Raw genomic sequence first — 19,568 nt, forward strand, 5'->3', positions numbered from 1 at the left:
AGGTGGTGCAGTTCAGGTTGATCTCATGCAGCTCAGGCTGGTGCTCACGGGTCATATCAGGGGAGGGAGATACTCAAAAGACCTGTGTATAGACCAGTCACAGGCTCTGATTGCTAGAAGTAGCACCAGGTTGCGAACAGTGAGGTTTGTACTGAGCAGGTGGATCACACACAGGCAGACCAGGGTTCACAGGGACCTGGGCACAGAGGGTTATGGGGTATCCATGTTTAGTTGGTAATTTGTTGGAGAATAGGTATTGTCAAGGTGTAGGGAAGCAGGTTTTAGACACTGTGGTGGTTCGGGCGTGTGATGGGTTAAATCTCCCTTTTTTACCCTGTAAATTGTGAAAGGGGAGTACAGACCTTTAATTATTTGTGTTTACAACAGAAGGCCCCTTTATTGTAGGTTGCTGCATATCTGCAAGTTCTCCTCTCCTTACATAAAAACCCAAAGTAGATACAGGCTATTATAGGTTGCCTCTGTGAGGTGGGGCTTCTGTGTTCGGTGGCTACCTTACCAGGGGTGAAAAAGGTCCCTGAGTAAGGGGTGAGAAAGGTCCCTGACATAGTGAGTCTCAAATTCCTGTGGTGGTGAAAGAAGCCCTGTGTTTTCTTTCTCAGAAGCTAATTCTAATAGGTCTAACAACTATCTGGAGCTAGATATACTGTGAGTTCAAGTTGCATCTCTGTCTCCCTGGGGGCTAGTTCTATCCCTAGAAAGCTGAAATTTTACTTGGTAAGTTAAGGGAGGTTGTGTGTTGCTGACACAAACGTAATAGGGTTCAGACGTTATCAAGGTTTGGGTAAAGGAGGAGTATAGTGAACCTCACCAGGGTCCCTTGTCAACTCTGCATATTATGTAGGGATAGTGATGTTTTACTGCCTTTTGATCTTGTAGGGTGTCTGATAGAGTGTGAGATTCAGGCTAGGGAGATGCTTTGGTGTCTGATATGGCTTCAATACCCGTATTCTTGTTACTGATTTAGTTATCTTAAGAGAATGTACCACTGGTGAATCGGTCAGAGGTGATAGGGATTGTGGACTTGGCCAAGTGAGGATAGGGTCTATTCCTGTTGCCTACCTAAGTAGCCCAGTGGGGTAGAGTATAGCAATGTCTTACTCAACATGCTAGTGTCTTCTCTTGAAGGCTTGTTTTGCTGACAGTCTTTCAAAGACTTTGTCAATTCCCAAACTGTTAAAGCATGTTTTTGGCCAAGGCAGCAGACTTTAGCTCCTGGTGACTTTCCCTGTTTTGTTATGTTAAAGCTTTGTTAATGAACCGGAATTGTGGTGGTTTAGATTTAATGTTAAGAAAAAAAACAGTCTCAGAATGATCACTATTTTTTTAGGGTGCTTATAGGCTGTCCTTTTATTGTGTCTGTGCCGCTCTGTCCCCCAGTAAAGGGGGATCAGGTTGGCTGAGTGGGCTTGAGATTCACTGGGTCTGAGTTCTCATGGCTGCCCTCCTGGGTCACTCCCAGCCTCCTTGTTCTTTTTTTCTTTTTAAATCATCTTATTGTGGGCTTGTGCATCTCTTATCACAATCCATCCATCCATCCATTGAGTCAAGCACATTTGTTCATTTGCTGCCATCATCATTCTCAAAACATTTTCTTTCTACTTGAGCCCTTGGTATCAGCTCCTCATTTTTTTCCCTTCCTCCCTCACGAACCCTTGATAATTAATTTATTATTATTATTTTTTCATGTCTTACACTGTCCAATGTCTCCCTTCACTCACTTTTCTGTTGTCCATCCCCAAGGGAGGGGGGTATATGTAGATCCTTATGATCAGTTTCCCCTTTCTTCTCCACCTTCCCCTTATCCTCCTGATATTGCTACTCTCATTATTGGCCCTGAGGGGTTTATCTGTTCTGGATTTTCTGTGTTTCCAGCTCTTGTCTTTACTAGTGTACATCCTCTGGTAGAGCCAGATTTGTAAGGTAGAATTGGGATCATGCTAGTGGGGTTTGGGAACCATTAAAGAACTAGGGGAAATTTTTCTTTTTTTGTTATACTTTGTTTTTATTTTTTTAATCATTTTATTAGGGGCTCATACAACTCTTATCACAATCCATACATACCTCAATTATGTAAAGCACATTTATACATTAATTGTCCTCATCATTCTCAAAACATTTTCTCTCCACTTAAGCCCCTGGCATCAGGTCCTCATTTTTACCCTCCCTCCCTGCTTCCTCCTCCCTTATGAACGCTTAGTAATTTATAAATTATTATTTTGTCATATCTTTCCCTATCCGACGTCTCCCTTCACCCACTTTTCTGTTTTCCACCTCCCAGGGAGGGGGTTATATGTAGATCCTTGTAATCGGTTACCCCTTTCCAACCCACCTTCCTTCTACCCTCCCTGTATCCTCACTCACACCACTGGTCCTGAAGGGATCATCTGCCCTGGATTCCCCATGTTTCCAGTTCCTATCTGTACCAGTGTACATTCTCTGGTCTAGCCAGACTTGCAAGGTAGGATTTGGATCATAATAGTGGGGCGTGGGGGGAGCATTTAGGAACTAGAGGAAAGTTGTATTTTTCATTGTTGCTACATCACACCCTGACTGGCTCATCTCCTTCCCTCGATCCTTCTGTAAGGGATGTCCAGTTTTCTTCAGATATGCTGGGTCTCCACTCTGCACTCCTCCTCATTTACAGTGATATGATTGTTTGTTCTTTGATGGCTGATAACTGACCCTATCTACACCTCATCATCACACAAGCTCCTGTGCTTCTTCCATGTGGGCTTTGTTGCTTCTCAGCTAGATGGCCGGTTGTTTATCATCAAGTCTTGAAGACCCCAGATACTATATCGTTTGATAGCTGGGCACTATCAGCTTTCTTCACCACATTTGCTTATGCACCTGCTAGTTGTCTTCAGCAATCATGTTGGGAAGGTGAGAATCATGGAATGCCAGTTTAATAGAACAAAGTGTTCTTGCATTGAGGGAGTACTTGAGTGGAGGCCCAATGTCCATTTGCTACCTTAATACTAAACCTATAAATATATCTATTTCCCCAATATCATATAGAAATAAATTTATATATGCACATGCCTGTATTTAGACCTCTATAAATGCCCTTTGCCTCCTACTTCTTTCCTCTATTTCATTTTACTTTCCTCTTGTCCCACTATCATGTTCAGCCTTCATTTAGTTTTCAGTGAATCTTCTCGGTTGCATTGCTCTTAATCAAGCCCTAACAGGCCTCCTGCACCCTCCTTGCCATCTATTTTGGATCACTTGTTCCTTTGTCACTAGGTTTGTTAACACTCACTTCTTTTCCCCTGCCTCTCCCTCTCCCATGTCCCCCTGGAACCATCGGTCCTGTTGTTTTCTCCTCCAGCTTGTTTATCCAGCTTATCATATATAGATAGATCTGCAGAGATAATAATATGTACAAAAAAACAAGACAAAGAAAAACAAAGTAACAAAACAACAACTAAATAAACCAACAACAACAACAAAAGAAAAGCCTGTCAATAGTTTAGTCTGTTTGTTTTCCTTTAGGAGTGTTTTCTGGTGGAGCCTGATGAAGTGCCGTCCTGGCCCCAAAGTCTATTTTTGTGTTCTCTGGGGAATTCGTTGGACTGTTCCTCTTGCTGTTCTGTTGCATACCCTTAGTGTTTTGCCTCACTGTGGTGGTGTCAGATCGGGGGTAATTCCCACACTGTGTCTCCAGTGTTGTTCCTGTGGCCCTATGGCTTAGTGAGGGACATTGTGTCTTACAGTGGAACCAGCCCTATTGTCCTCTCTGTGCATTGTCTGCTCTGAGCAGGAATATTGTCCTCAGAACTTGGTATGCCAGGATGTGTTCCACTTTCTCTTCCTCTCCCTTATTTCTAATTCACTTCCTCTCCCTTATTTCCAACACAGCTTTTTAGACTGTACTCCGGGGTTTGTGATGTGTGAGTGAACAATCCAGGGGCTCTGTGATTGCAGCAAATTAGTGTCTACTTATAGATCTTTACCCACATTGACCGTCTAAAATCAGAGCTGTGGAGAAGGGGAAAGGGGCTGGTTGATGTGGTTGCTCAGTTTCCAGGCAATGAGTGGAGGTACAAACCTAAGAATGCACTAATAGAGAGGGGAGCCAAGATGGGAGCTCTGGCGTGAGTTCTTGTAGCTAGTTTTCCAAATTTTACTGCTGGCTTTGCATTATGACCATCTTTAGACAGCAATCTAGAGAACTTACTACATACTAGCAGTTCTTAGATCTCGGGTGCAGGAAGAGGCAGGGGATACCATTCAACTGCAAGTAGCGAGGGATTAGGATCTCTCACACCAGATGCTGTGGTAAACTTAGAGCACCACAGTGAACTTTCAAATTGCTCCGTGGGCAAAAATCGCATGGGGATGTTACAACCACAGACCCTAGTACAGTGGGATTCTATTTATTGCAACTGGCATCCTTACTTCTTAATTTTCTGATCTAACAATGGAAGCACTGGGTGTGTGATCTGTCACTCCCCCCCCCTCTAATTTGATTTTTATTTCTCTATTACCTGATAATATTTAAATATGGTGTTATTTAGTTTACACATATGTTATTCTCCCTTGATCATCCTATTGTTTATTCCTAATTTTATAGAAGCATGATCTTTTAAGACACTTTGTAGTATTTCTCTTAAAAGTTATTGATGCTTACTTTGTAGCCTAACATATGTTCTATTCTGAAAAATATTCCCTGCTAACTGGTAAAGAATGTCTATTCTGTTATTGCTTAGCTGGATTGTTCTGTATATCTATGAAGTCAAGTTGGTTGATTGCATTGAATTATTCTTCTTTCAGTTGTTTTGCCTTTCCTTCTAGCAGGAATATTAAAATCTATTATCATTATAGATTGTTCCTCTCCTAAATTCTGTAACAATTTTATTTATGTATTTTAAGGATCTTTCACTGGTATATCCATTTATTATGCCTATCCTCTGTTTTTATTGACCCTGTAGTCATTGTAAACTATCTTTCCCTGCATTTTATGCTGATTTTCCCCAAAATATATGCTATCAGATAATAATACCACTAATTTGTTAAAAACTTTTTACTGAGAATTAGGTGAAAATTAAAATACCAGATTATCACTTTCATATCTACAACTGTAACATTTATCAACCTTACCAATAGATTACCCATCCTTCCCTTTTTCCATTTCCCCTTTGTCAGATATAATCTTTCCCTTCATCATGTTAACATCTGTCTACCTTCCACCTTCTTTCCCATACCTTCCTTTCCCTCTCACCCTAGGTATTTATCAAAGTTTATGTCATTTGGCAGGATAACTTTTGAATTTTTAAAAAATAACAGTGGTCGCATACAATATTTGTCCTTTTGTGGCTGTTAACTACAAAGTGACCAGTTTGAACCCACAAGCTGCTCCACAGGGGAAAAGAACAATGAGGCTTTCTGCTCCTGTAAAACTGTGCAAGCTAGGAAACCCACAGTGGCAGCTCTAATCTGTCTATAGGGTCATATGAGTCAGAATTGACTTGATGCCATCGAGTTAGTAAACCACTGGGCATTAGATCCTCCACATTATCCATGTCAGAAGTTGTTTGACAATTATTATTAAGAAATGCATAATATAACATTGTGTGAATATAACAAATTTTATTTAACCATTCTTCCACTGATGGACATTTCAGATGTTTCTGTCTTCTAGTTATTGTGAACAGTGTTGCAATGAACATAGGTATGCATATATATGCTCATACTTGGTTCCTTTTTTCATTAGGCTATATACCAAATAGAAGGATTGCTGGATAATATAGTATTTATCATTCAAGTTGTTTGAGGAAGCAATCACCTGCTTTCTGCTGGGGTTCTACAGTTTGATAGCCCCTACCAGCAGTATTTCAACCTCATGATACCCTCTCCAGCATTTGTTATTTTGGTTTTTTGAACTTTTCTGTCAGTGCCTCTGTCAGGTAGTATCTCAATTTCCTGGTGTTAGATGGTTTTTATTGACTGTCTGGATATCTTCTTTAATGAAATCTCTATTCATAGTCACTTCCCACTTTTAAGTGTATTAGTCAACTCATACCCACTTCCCATTTTAAGTGGATTATTTAACTCATTGATGTGTTGTAGAGGGTGAGTGGGTTGGAAAGAGAGAACCGATTACAAGGATCTATATGTGACCTCCTCTTTGGGGAATGGACAACAGAAAAGGGGGTGAAGGGAGACTTCGGACAGGGCAAGATATGACAAAATAATAATTTATAAATTATCAAGGGCTCATGAGGGAGGGGGGAAAAGGGGACCTGATGCAAAGGGCTTACGTGGAGAGCAAATGATTTGAAAATGATGAGGGCAAAGAATGTACCGATGTGCTTTACACAGTTGATGGATTGTGATAAGAGTTGTAGGAGTCCCTAATAAAATGTTTAAAATAAATAAATAAATATTTTAGAAATTAGTACCTTGTATGGTATGTTGTTGTTGGCTGGCATTCATTCAGTTCCGAGTCATAGCAAAACTATGTGGAACAGAATAAAATACTACTGGGTCCTGTATCATACTCACAATGGTTATCTTAGAGCCAATTATTGCCACTACAGTGTCAATTCCTCTTGTCAAGGGTATTCCTCTTTTTCAATACCTGTTTACCAAACATGAAAAAGCATGTCCTTTCTCTAGGGACAGGTATCTCTTAATAACATGCCCAAAGTACATGAGACAAAGTGTCACTGTCCTTGTTTCTAAAGAACATTTTGACTGTACTTCCAAGATCGATTTGTTTATTCTATTCGCAGTATGTGATACTTTCAATATTCTTTGCCAGCACTATAATTCAAACGCATCAATTCTTTTTTTTTAACAATTTATTAGGGGCTCATACAATTCTTATCACAGTTCATACATATACATACATCAATTGTATAAAGCACATCTGTACAGTCCCTGCCCTAATCATTTTTTTCTCCTCTTTTCTTTTTTTACATGTTATTAGGGACCCATACAACTCTTATCACCATCCATACATATACATACATCAATTGTATAAAGCACATCCATACATTCCCTGCCCCAATCATTCTCAAAGCATTTGCTCTCCACTTAAGCCCCTTGCATCAGGTCCTCTCTTTTTTTTTCCCTCTCTCCCCTTTCCCCCCTCCCTCATGTGCCCATGGTAATTTATACCTCATTATTTTGTCATATCTTGCCCTATCCAGAGTCTCCCTTCCCCCCTTCTCTGCTGTCCCTCTCCCAGGGAAGAGGTCACATGTGGATCCTTGTAATCAGTTCCCCCCTTCCAACCCACTCACCCTCCACTCTCCCAGCATCGCCCCTCACACCCTTGGTCCTGAAGGTATCATCCACCCTGGATTCCCTGTACCTCCAGCCCTCATATGTACCAGTGTACAGCCTCTGCCCTATCCAGTCCTGCAAGGTAGAATTCGGATCATGGTAGTTGGGGGGAGGAAGCATCCAGGATCTGGGGGAAAGCTGTGTTCTTCATCGGTACTACCTCGCACCCTAATTAACCCATCTCCTCTCCTAAACCCTTCTATGAGGGGATCTCCATTGGCCGACACTTGGGCCTTGGGTCTCCACTCTGCACTTCCCCCTTCATTTAATATGGTATATATATACATATACACATATATACACACACTTATATCGTTGTTGTTGTTTTTTTTGCATGATGCCTTATACCTGGTCCCTTGGCACCTCGTGATCGCACTGGCCGGTGTGCTTCTTCCATGTGGGCTTATTTGCTTCTGAGCTAGATGGCCACTTGTTCACCTTCAAGCCTTTAAGACCCCAGACACTATCTCTTTTGATAGCCGGGCACCATCAGCTTTCTTCACCACATTTGCTTATGCACCCATTTGTCTTCAGCGATCCTATCATGGAGGTGTACAGTCAATGATATGATTTTTTGTTCTTTGATGCCTGGTAACTGATCCCTTTGGGACCACTCGATCACACAGGCTGGTGTGTTCTTCCATGTGGACTTTGTTGCTTCTGAGCTAGATGGCCGCTTGTTTCTCTTCAAGCCTTTAAGACCCCAGTCACTATCTCTTTTGATAGCCGGGCACCATCAGCTTTCTTCACCACATTTACTTGTTCACCCACTTTGGCTCCAGCCGTTGTGTCGGGAGACGCATCAATTCTTATTCTGATTTTCTTATTCATTGCCAAACTTTCACATGCATATGAGACTACTTATAATACCATGGCTTGGGTTACATACACTTTGGTATTCAAAGTAACATTTTTACTTTTCAGCAGTTTAAATAGGTTTTGTGCAGCAGGTTTACCCAGTACAATATATCCTGTGATCTCTTGACTGCCGCTTTAATGGGCATTGCTTGTGGATCTAAGCAAGATAAAAATCCTTGGTAAATTCCATCTTTTCTCCATTCATCATATATTTATTGGTGTAGTTGTGCAGATTTTGGTTTTCTTTATATTGTGTTGGAATCAATACTGAAGACTGCAATCCTTGATCTTCACCAGCAAGTGCTTCAAGGCATCCTCACTTTCAGTAAGCAAAGTTGTGTTATCTGCATAGCGAAGGTTATTAATAAGCCTTATTCAGCAATGGATGGCTACCTCAAGTCTGTGGAAATGACAGTCGTTGGGCCTTGAGTGGGTCATCTGGCTTAATAGGTGTCCAATGAAAGAAGACCTAGAACCACCATATATTTACTACTTAAATGCTCCCCCTGCATTACTATGACACGTTTTAATCTGTAGGGCAAGGATCTTCCCTTGTAAGAAATAATACAGGAAAATGTCTTCTAACACCCCCATGCTCAATATAAATAGGGCTCAATCGATTAAGAAAGAAATTTGTGCAAAGCAACAACTCATGAATTGCTTTGGACTATACTCATATAAACTCCATCAACAATACCTTAAATGCTATGCCATTGCATAAAATATTGATGTTATATCAATGAAATCACTTTATACCCCAGGGGGATGATTGACAATGTTTTTTTTTCCTCTCTCAGATTTTTATTTGTTTTAGTTTTGCTGTTTTTTGGTTTTGTCATAATATGACTGCCAACGTAAACTAGAGTCCTTCATAACCAGTGGACAAACAGATGGATTCTGAGCTGCCACTTAATCCTAGCCCCAATCTAAGAAGAGTTAGTTCTTACAGAGTGTGGTAAAAAAGCAAATCAATTAGATTTCAGCTATCAATTAGAATAGTGTTTGAGGTCTTAAAGGATTGTCTTCAAACAAGCAGCCATCTAAGTGATGTTTCAAGTAAGTCCACATCAAAGAAGCACACCAGCCTGTGTGACCCAAAGATGACAATAATGAAATTCTAATACGATGAAGGGAAAAGTGCCAGAACTTAAACTGTGAACACTCAATTTGTAGATATCTAGGGAGGATAGTGGTAACCCCAAATCCCACTGCAGAGTATCTAGTCCTACTAAACCTCTGATAGATTCTTTCTGGCCGTGGTTGAGGGTTGAAAGTAGCTTTGCCATCAGATAGAAATTATTTTAAACTTGATTATGGTGGATTGAACCATGGTATAATATGATACTTGGTCATTTGACTTCACTCATGACCCAACCAGAATTTGCTCCGGACTTGAATATTTCTCGCTGGTTCCATGGCAGAAATTTCTTCTCTGACCTTTTAGATATTGTTGGTGGTCTTTTTTTTCACTCTCACTTTTTCTATTACTATAATTTTTTCTTTCTGTTTCATTTTTTTATTGTTTCTGTTAGGTATCCCAGTTTATGAAGCATAGAAGGAGCTGGATGCACAGAGACAATAACCAATACAATAATTTATCGGGGATGAGGTGTGGGGAGGGCTTTGGGAATCAAACAATGAATACACGACAGAGGAGGGAGCATTGAAACTGAATGGGAAGATGTATATACAATTATTTTAAAAAGCGATTTAACCATGGAAGTGTATTATATGTGAATATTATATCAAGAAAAATACTAAACAGAAAAAAAGAAAAATAAGAAACCAAACTTGATTATGAGTTATCATAGGTGAAGCAGGAAGAGTTTTTCCTTAAGGGGCATTGAACTTATGTTAATGGTAATGAAATAATTTGGAAAAGCCTAAAATAATAATTATATGAATAACAGTGAGCACCAGAAAGAGGAAAATGTCCTAAAATTGATTATGGTAATAATTATACAACTCTTCTCTATATGATTAGACCATTGAATTGTATGATGTGTGGATGAAGTAACAATGAAACTTAAAAAATAAGCCTTCCATCTAGCCCAGAAGCAGCAAAGCCCACACAGAAGCAGCACACCAACATAGGTGATCGTGAAGGGCAGAGGAGACCAGGTCTCAAACAACAAAGGTGGGGTGGTGGTGAGAATCACATCACCGTGAATGAGAGGGAGTGCGTGATGGGGACCCAATGGCCATCTGTAGACAGCTGGACATCCCTTCCAGAGGGGTAGTGTGGAGGAGATGAGTCATTCAGGGTTCAGTGTAGCAACAATGAAACTCAAAACCTTCCTCTAGTTCCTGAACGCTTCCTCCCCTCCCAATTATCATGACCCCAATTCTACCTTGCGGACCTGGTTATACCAGAGGATGTACAGCGGTGCAGTAGGAATCTGGAAACACAGGGAATCTAGGACAGAAGAACCCCTCAGGACCAGCGGTCAGAGTGGCAACACCAGAATGGAAGGGGGTGTAGAAAGGGAGAATTGATCTTGGAGATCTATGTGTAACCTCCTCTCTGGGAGATGGGCAATGGGGAGGTGGGTGAGGGGAGACTCCTGGGAGTGTAAGATAAGATATAATAATTATTTATAAACTATCAAGGGACCAGGGGGAAGGGGGGGAGCGGGGAGGGAGGGGGAGGGGGAAAAAAGGGAAACCGAGCTGATTCCAGGAACCCAAGTGGAAGGTGAATTATGAGAATGACAAGTGCAACGAATGTATAAGGGTGCTTTGCTCTATTGATGTATGTACCGATTGTGATAAGAGTTGTATGAGCCCCAATAAAAAGATTTATTAATTAAAAAAGATTAAACATTAAAAAAATAAGCCTTCCTCCAATTCTGATACCACAGTCTTCTTTGTATGGTTCAGTTTTTTTAATTAATTGCTTAGTGTACAGATTGAATATGTATGATGAGAGACTCCAATCCTGATGCACACCTTTCCTGCTTTTAAACTATGCAGTATTCCCTTCTTCCATCAGCACAATAGCCTCTTGATCCATGTACAGGATATGCATGAACACAGTGCAGTGTTCTGGAGTTCCAATTTTTTTTCAAGGATATCCATTGTTTGTTATGATCCACAGAGTCAAATGACTTGGCATAGGGAGTAAACCACTAATAAACATTTTTCTGGTCTTCTGTTTTCTTCAAGATCCATCTGACATCTGCAGTGATATCCCTCGTTACATGTAGTCTTCTGAATCAGCTTGAATTTTTGACATACCATTGGCAATGTAAAGCTGCAGTTGGTGTTGGATGATCTTCATAAAATTTCATTTGCACATGACATTTATGTTATTGTTCTATAATTTGTGCATTAATGGGACACATTTTCTTGGAATGGGTTCAGATCTAGATCTTTTTCAGTCAAGTTGGGCAATGTCATAGCAATGTGAAGATGTAATCTTCCACATTGTGGCTTTCTCTGTACAAGTCTTGTTTCTCTTGTTGTTTATTCTTAGTATTTCATCTTCTATATGGCCATTTAAATGGTATTGTTTTAATCATTTCCTTTTCAGAGCTCTCTTAATTAGTATGCAGGTATCCAATTGGTTTCTGTATATTGATATTTTATTCTGCCACATGCTGTATCTTTCAACTGTTTTCTTGTTCATTATTTGGGATTTTCTATGTATAGAATCACATTATTTAAAAAACTGAGAAAGTTTTCCTTCTTCTTTGATTATTTGGAGGCTTTGGATTTCTCTTTTTGGGTTTAATAACTGGCTAAGATTTCCAATACAATATTGAATAGGAGTGATAATACAGAGCATCCTTTTTTAAAAAGATATATTGGCACATACTTCACATATCATATAATTTAGTCATTCAGTCATATTACCTTATCCAATGGTATATAATTGAAAACACTGTTCAGAAAATGAAACTATACAAGTACAGGATGGCTCCCGGAGCTCTGGAAGTATAGTACTAGGTTATGCTATGGGCTGCGAACCGCAAGGTCAACAGTTAGAAACCTTCAACCACTCCATGGGAGAAAGATGGGGCTTTCTACTCCCCTAGAGTTACAGTCGCAAAAACCCACAAGGGAAATTCTACCCTCCTCTTATAGGATTGCTATGAGTCAACATTGATTCCATGGCAGTGAGTTGAGTTGAGGCTGGCTTCAGAATAATAAATGACCTACACAGATCAAACTCCTAACTAAGTGACTGGACAATACTTATTAACACAATGGGGGTTGGTGATAGGGCAAAACTTTCGTTAACACTCATTCTGAAAGTCAGAAACATACCTACCAGATTAATACATGCCATAAAAAAGAAAAGAGGTTATTAAAATAGTAAACATATGGGTGTCCTCAAAGCAAGTGAATCAAAGCCCAAGACTGCGGATTCCATATCTTTGGGATAGCAGTTATCTGCTTCTTTTCACATAGGGAATTTCAGCTTTAAACTAAGGAGAGTATGTCAGTTCTTTAAATCTGCTACAGGTGAGTTTGAGGTAAAGCCGTGGTCACTTAGTGGGGTATCCAATTCATATCCTTCTGCTGTGGCTTATGAAGGATGCTTTATTCTGGGAAAAGACCGAGTCTATCCAAATGAAAGAAGTGAACTAGCATGTGTAATCCAAGGATTATAAATAATAAAACCAAAATCTGAAGGAGAAAACAACATCAGAGCTTAAATTATGAACACCTGGCTTTCAGAGGCTATGGATGACAGTGGATCCCCAAAATTCATTTGAAAGGTGAAGGCATGGAAATGGCCTTAGTATCATACTGAGAGCATTGTGAGTTGATTATGGCGGTTGTAGTTAGCTTAAAATGCAATACCCTATCATTTGATCACTTTACCTACGTTAAAATTGTTTCAGATAAAAAAGAGAAAATGAAAAAAGAAAAAAAGCATAGCGTCTAAAGGTCTAGTAGTCCATATAACACCTTGCCTGGCTCACTACGTGCTGGATACAAACTAGGCCAAAACTGTCCAATTAGGCACATAATACCAGTACATTCTCCCCTTGGCTTCTATATAAATATTGTTAAGCAGTTTTTCTAGAATTGCATCCATGGTGTGAATCCCACTTGGTCATGATGATTTTGTTTTGTGACATCTTGTTTTTCCAAATTGTTTTTTTCAGCAGTTCTATTAGCACTTCATCCACATCCATAAAATTCAATCATATAAAAAAGAGTTGTATAATTATCACTACATTCAATTTTAGAACATTTTCTTTTTCCTTATACTCATTGTTATTTATGTAATTATTATTTTTATAATTTTGGCAAAAAAGATACACAACAAAGCATATTTTCCAATTCAACAACTTCCACATGTAAAATTACAGTGCCATTGATTATACTCTTCATGTTTTACAATCATTATTGATATCCTTTTCCAAATTATTCCATCACCATTAACATAAACTCAATGCCCCTAAACAACAACTCTTTCTCGTTCACCCATGGTAACCATTGGTCAAACCTGGTTTATTTTCTTTTTCAAGTAGTTTTGTTGATATATTATTCACATATCATATACTTCCATGACTAAATTGCTTTTAAAAAGTTGTATATACATCATCACAATAAATTCTAGTGCTCCTCCCCCCTCCTGCATTCATTATTTGCTCCCAAATCCCCTCTCTCTCATCCTGATAAACAATTCCATCAATTATTGTCTCTGTGCAGCCACTGCTGTACTTCACAAACTGGGAAACCTAACCAAAATGATAGAAACCAAAAACCAAATGACAAGACAATAATAATAATAATAATAATAATAATAATAATATAAAGATTAAAATAGAGTATGAAAGAGAAGGCCACCATAAATATTTAAAAGACCAGAAAAGAAATTTCTGTCACGGAACAAGCAAGAAATACTTGAGTGTAGAGCAAATTCATGTTGGGTCAAGAAGGTCAACTGACCAAATATCATATTATACTATGGTTTAGTCCAAAATATTCAAGTTCACAAAAATCTGTTTGTTTGTTTGCTTCCTGTCTGTTTTATATGATTTTCTGTATATGAAATCCAAAAGAGGTAGGTCTATAGAGACACAAACTAGATTGATAATTGCCTAGGGGCATGGTATTTAAACATGTGGGGAATTGGAAAGCTAGTCTAGTAACATGAGAAAGGTCTAATAATAGCAAAAAACATACATTGGTGAAATGGAGAAAAGGAGGAGATGGGTAAGTTTGGAAAGTGGGGGTGAAAAAGTTAGAGAATAAAATAAAAGTAATGATAATAATAAGCAGTTGTCTGTATAGACCAATGAATTTATAAGAATAATGTGGAAATGTATATTAAGAAAGCTAATCAAAATTAATACATTTCTCGGTAATATATATCATGAGGAAAGAGAGAGAGAGAAGAAGGAAATAATATGTGCATATGCAGGAAAAACATGGAACAAATGACACCAGAGAGATATAAGACTTGAGTATGACTTGGTTGTGACTGCTGAATTTCTGTTGGTAGTTACACAATTTCAGGTCAACTTGATAAGTAAGAATGTGTGTGTGTGTGTGTGTGTGTGTGTGTGTGTGTGTGTGTGTGTGTGTGAGAGAGAGAGAGAGAGAGAGAGAGAGAGAGAGAGAGAGAGAGAGAGAGAGAGAGAGAGAGAGAGAGAGAGAGGAGAGAGAGAGAGAGAGTTAGTTTAGCCTGTCAGTCAGGACACAGCCTTATATCTCCCTATGAACGTGGCCTTCTGATGCCTCTCTTCTTTCCTGGAGATGGGACACACCTTCTCTCTGCTAAACATTCCTGTTGACAAACAAAATGGAGCCATGCTGATGGCAGCCAGAACCCTGGAGATGCTTCCACCACCACTAGACCCACAGGACATTCCACCCACCAGGTTGTGATCTTCCAGTATTCGGCATCATTTCATGTGCTGCGTAAGTCTGAAGAGGAATTCATGGACTAATATCAGACTTGTGGGCTAATATTGAAATTAAGGACTTGATCTGGACTAGGTTGGAATGTTTTATTTATGCATAATTACTTCTTGATATAGATTTCTCTCTTACACATATATGAGTGTCTGGATTTGTTTCTCTAATCAACCCCGGACTAACACATTATGGTACCAAGAATGGGTACTAAAGAAACAACTCATAAGATGGGGAGTAGCTTTTTGTTTGACCTCTGCCTCAGGGTAGTGTTTCTTCTTTGTCTAGTCAGAGGTCAGATATGGCCATGCAGTTTACTGGGTTGCTTTCTGGAAAGAGTATGGGAAGTTAAAGTTTTGATTTTTTTTCATTGGTTGTTGTCTGGTTATTCCTATTTGAAATGGTGGAAATTAATGCAATTAATGCGTATTTTGAGCTCATGGGGTGAAATTATGAATTTCTTGAGACCATGAATTTCTTGAATTTCTCAGAGTCCATGCTGCTTAATGAAAATGTTTGACAGAATGTCAAAATGGCTGACAGAAAGCCTGGTCCTGGCTTGATTAGTCAGAAACGAATGCCATATTTTGTACCAATATAGCAGTTTAGATAAGGATTAAAAGAAGATAGATAAGGGAACTTGGCTGTTTTAATATTGAGTTTAAGATATGGCTTTACTAGGTTTATGCTGTTTTCTTCTGCCTATTGTTATTGATATAATGATTGATATAAATGATTATTGTGAAGTATAAATAGTTTGTAATTTCATGGTTTCAAGCATCAATTTGAATCTTTAAATGGGTTAGGACAGTCCTGCAAAGAAGGCTTTGAAAAGATAAGGCCCCACCCCTCCCCACACCCAGTGCTTTGGAATACTCAGGACAATTGTGTTAGAAGAGAAGCCTAGGGGCTGTTGACAGACTGAAGAAAAAATGAAAAAGGAACCCTTTGGCTTTTTGAATTTTGACCTAGTGGGTTGTACCTGAAGCGGGAAAAAATTGGAGCCATGGATGTACTCTCTTCTCTGGGACTGTACATTAAAGGGAGCCTGTGGGCATCCTGAAATGCTTGCTACATGACCACCTGGATCCACTTGTTGAGTGGAAGTGGGAGAAATGCAGCCATAGAGAAACAGGTTGAGTTTGGTCACTGACACCTGTGGACCTGGTTCACAGGAACTAGAGGAGAAGATGAGAGCAGGTTGACTGGTGTGAAGTTCATGACCTAGCACAAGGGGGCTAGGGTTGTTGAGAATTCGTGATGGAGCCCTTGGTCGAAAGGCGAGGGGGCCAATGGGCACCCTAGTGAGGCTAAGTGAGTCAGTTCATATTGAGGTGACAAGAATTCAAGCAGACAAAGAGAAGAATTTTGAGACTGTAAATTTCTGCATATAGTTGCTGACTTTATGGACGGCCTTCCCTGATTAAACTTTGCTTATGGATGAGGACTCAATAAAGTTCCAACTGGAATGAAGATTTTTCCCATCAAAGAATATGATTATTTCCTCAGAGCACTGGGTTGATGTAGGTGGGCAATAGAAATTGGTTGCCCAAAATGGGGTGGATAAATTTATGACGTGCCTGGCTTACAAACTTTCATAGGTGGGGAATGTATTCATAGGATTATAGGATTAAGGTGTAGGTCTTCACTTAACTGCAATTTCTAGGTATAGAATATTGTTGTTTTGTTCATGTATACAATATTATGTTTAAATGAGACTGGCACATATTGAATTGTATGCATTTAAGTTTTATCCTATTAGGCACACATATTTTACTATTGTCCTTATTTCAGGAATTATATATGGCTAAAGAGTTGTGCAAAGTGTCAAATTGACAAAGGGTGATCTGTGGTAGTTACACAATTTCATGTCAACTTGATAAATAAGAATGAAGTTGAGTCTAGCCTGTCAGTCAGGTTACAGCTTGATTCCTCCCTATGGGGATGGCCTTCTGACACCTCTATTCCTCCCTGGAGGTAGGACACTCTCTACTACATATTTCTGATGCCAAGCAAAGTAGAGCCACATTGACGGCAGCCAAAACCCTGCACATGCTTCCACCACCACTCGACCCACAAGACTTTCCACCCACCAGCTTTTGATCTTCTTGCATTCTGCATCATTGCATATGCTGTGTGAGTCTGAAGAGGAATTCATGGCCTAATAACAGACTAATTGGCAAATATCAAACTTCTAAGCTTGATCTGTACTGGGCTGGTTTGTTTACTGATGCATAATTACTTCTTGATATAAAGTTCTTACATACATATGAGTGCGTCTGGATTTGCTTCTCTAGTCAACCCAGACTTACACAGTCAGGCAGTATAAATGTGGATATCTTTGTGTACTCAGAGAGAGAACAGTCCCTTGTTTGGGCGAATTTGCTGGACTCTATAGGCTTGCCTGATTTTGCCTGTGAGAATATATATTCCAAGGAGGGTGGAGTCACTCCAGAAGAGGAAGTTTGAAAGAACTAGAAAAAACACTAAAATTATTATAATAATATAACACACATAAAAGAAATAAATTAAAAAATAAACTGCATTGTGACTAAGAATCCCTACTCCATTGATCGTGTTATTGTGTTTACACACCTGTTGCATGGGGGACACGTGTGGGGAGTGCACGGTACAACAAAGCACAAACGAAGGAGAAAAGAAAAATGTTGAAAACTGATGGTTTGTACTGTTTATATCTGTACTAAGCTACCCAAGCAATCTGCTATCCACTAGTGACCCCAGAAACCAGTGAAGTAAGTGGTTTGGATGGTTAGGTTGCTGCAGAAACCATGCAAAATTTGCTTTACTGAGAAGGAATCAGACACATAGGATTGGTTTATGCCACTAGTCAGTGGAAAAAGGCAGACTGCCAGGCGTTGCTTCTCTTCCACTTTAAAACTTCGATCTACTCATATTTTGAGTTCATTTTTCGCTGCTAGGCACTGCAATTTTTTTCTAGTGCAATTTCTTACGTAGTTACTGAAGTCTTCTGTGCTTGTTATCTGGTCTCCATCTTTCCCTGTCATCAGTTTAGTCAATTTCCTTGACGAGCAAACGAATCAAATTTCAACTGACAGTATCCAAATTTAGTACTTTGAGGTATTTTTTTTCCTGATGTTTAAGATTTGCAATCAATAGCATTTGTCTGAAAAGTAATTCTGTTGTCAGCCAGTTTTGCTTGCCCATAACTTGGCCCAGAGATTGATAAAGAACATTTTCGTTTGTTTCTCCTTGACAAGGGAAATTCTCTTAGTTTCTCTTTATTGGATGAGATGTGTGTCAATTTTGCATATATGCCCTTTATAATGTGAGGAATTTCCCATCTATTCCTATTTTGTTGAGTTCTTTTATTAGGATTAGGTGTTAGATTATGTCAAATGCCTGTTCTGCATCAATTGGTAGGACAATGTATTTCTTTTTCTGTATTTTACTTAAATGGTGGATTATATAGATTTTCCCCTACTGTTGAACCAAGCCTGCATGCCTTGTATGAAGCCCACTTGTTTATGATGTTTTAAAAAAATAATATTTAGTCAGATTAAATTAACTAAGATTTTGTAGAGAGTTTTGCATCTATGTTCATAAGAGATATTGGTCATTAAAATCCTATTCTGGCAATTCTTTTACCTGCTTTAGTATCAGGGTTATATTCACTATTTAAAATCAGTTTTGGAGTGTTTTCATCCTTTTTTATATTCTGGAATATATTGACTGTGATTCGGATGAACTCTTTTCTGAATGCTTGGTAGAATTACCTGGTGAAGCTGTCTGATTCTGGACATTTTGTTGGGAGTTTTTTAATGGCCTTGCTTTCTTATTTTGTAACGGATTTGCTGAGATTTTCTACATCAGTTTGTGCTAACGTAGGCAGTGTGTTTCCAGCCATTTGTCCATTTTTCATAGATTTCCAAATTTGTTTTGGAGTGCAGTCCTTCATTGTATTGTGTTTTTATCTTTGTGTTTAGTCGATTTTCTAGTGTTATTACCCCCCTTTCATTTCTTATTGGTGATGTTTGCATCTTCTTCTTTCATTTTTTAAATTTGCTAGTGGTTTGTGAATTTTGTTAATTCTTTCAAAGAACCAACTTCTTGTCTTGTAGATTTTTTAAAAAATTGCCTTTTTGCTTTTGGATTCATTTATTTCTCATAATCTATATTATTTCTTTTCTTCTAGTGACTGAAGATTTATTTTCCTGCTCTTATTCTAATTGTTGAAGATGTTGGGTTAAGGTATTGATTTTGATTCTTCTTTTCTGATGTGTGTGGTTATTGCTATAAATTGTTCTCTGAGCACTGCTTTTTATGTCCCAAAGGTCTTAGTATGCTGTATTTTCATTCTCATTTGTTTCAAGGAATTTCTAAATTACATTCCTTATTTCTTCAATTACTCAGTAGTTTAAACGAAGGTGCTGTTCAGTTTTCATGTATACAACTTTCCCCTTAGTCTTCCAATTGTTGATTTCTAATTTTATGTTGTGATCTGAGGAAATGATTTGTAATGTTTTCATGTGTTAATATTT

General features: G+C 38.8%; 1 protein-coding gene across 5 annotated transcripts in view; it reads left to right on the top strand.

Moving 5' to 3' along the window:
• The window catches only part of EDA (ectodysplasin A), a 511,214-nt gene that overhangs the window by 25,986 nt on the left and 465,660 nt on the right, over positions 1–19,568 (top strand). The window contains exon 2 of one of the 5 annotated variants that reach the window (XR_012781090.1): positions 19,223–19,278. The exons of the other annotated variants lie outside the window; for them this stretch is intronic. The gene's annotated coding sequence lies outside the window, so the exon portion shown is untranslated. The remainder of the gene's footprint in view (positions 1–19,222; positions 19,279–19,568) is intronic. 5 annotated transcript variants of the gene reach the window in all.

The sequence above is a fragment of the Tenrec ecaudatus genome, chromosome X (assembly GCF_050624435.1).
Source record: "Tenrec ecaudatus isolate mTenEca1 chromosome X, mTenEca1.hap1, whole genome shotgun sequence".
Classification (NCBI taxonomy): Eukaryota; Metazoa; Chordata; class Mammalia; order Afrosoricida; family Tenrecidae; genus Tenrec; species Tenrec ecaudatus.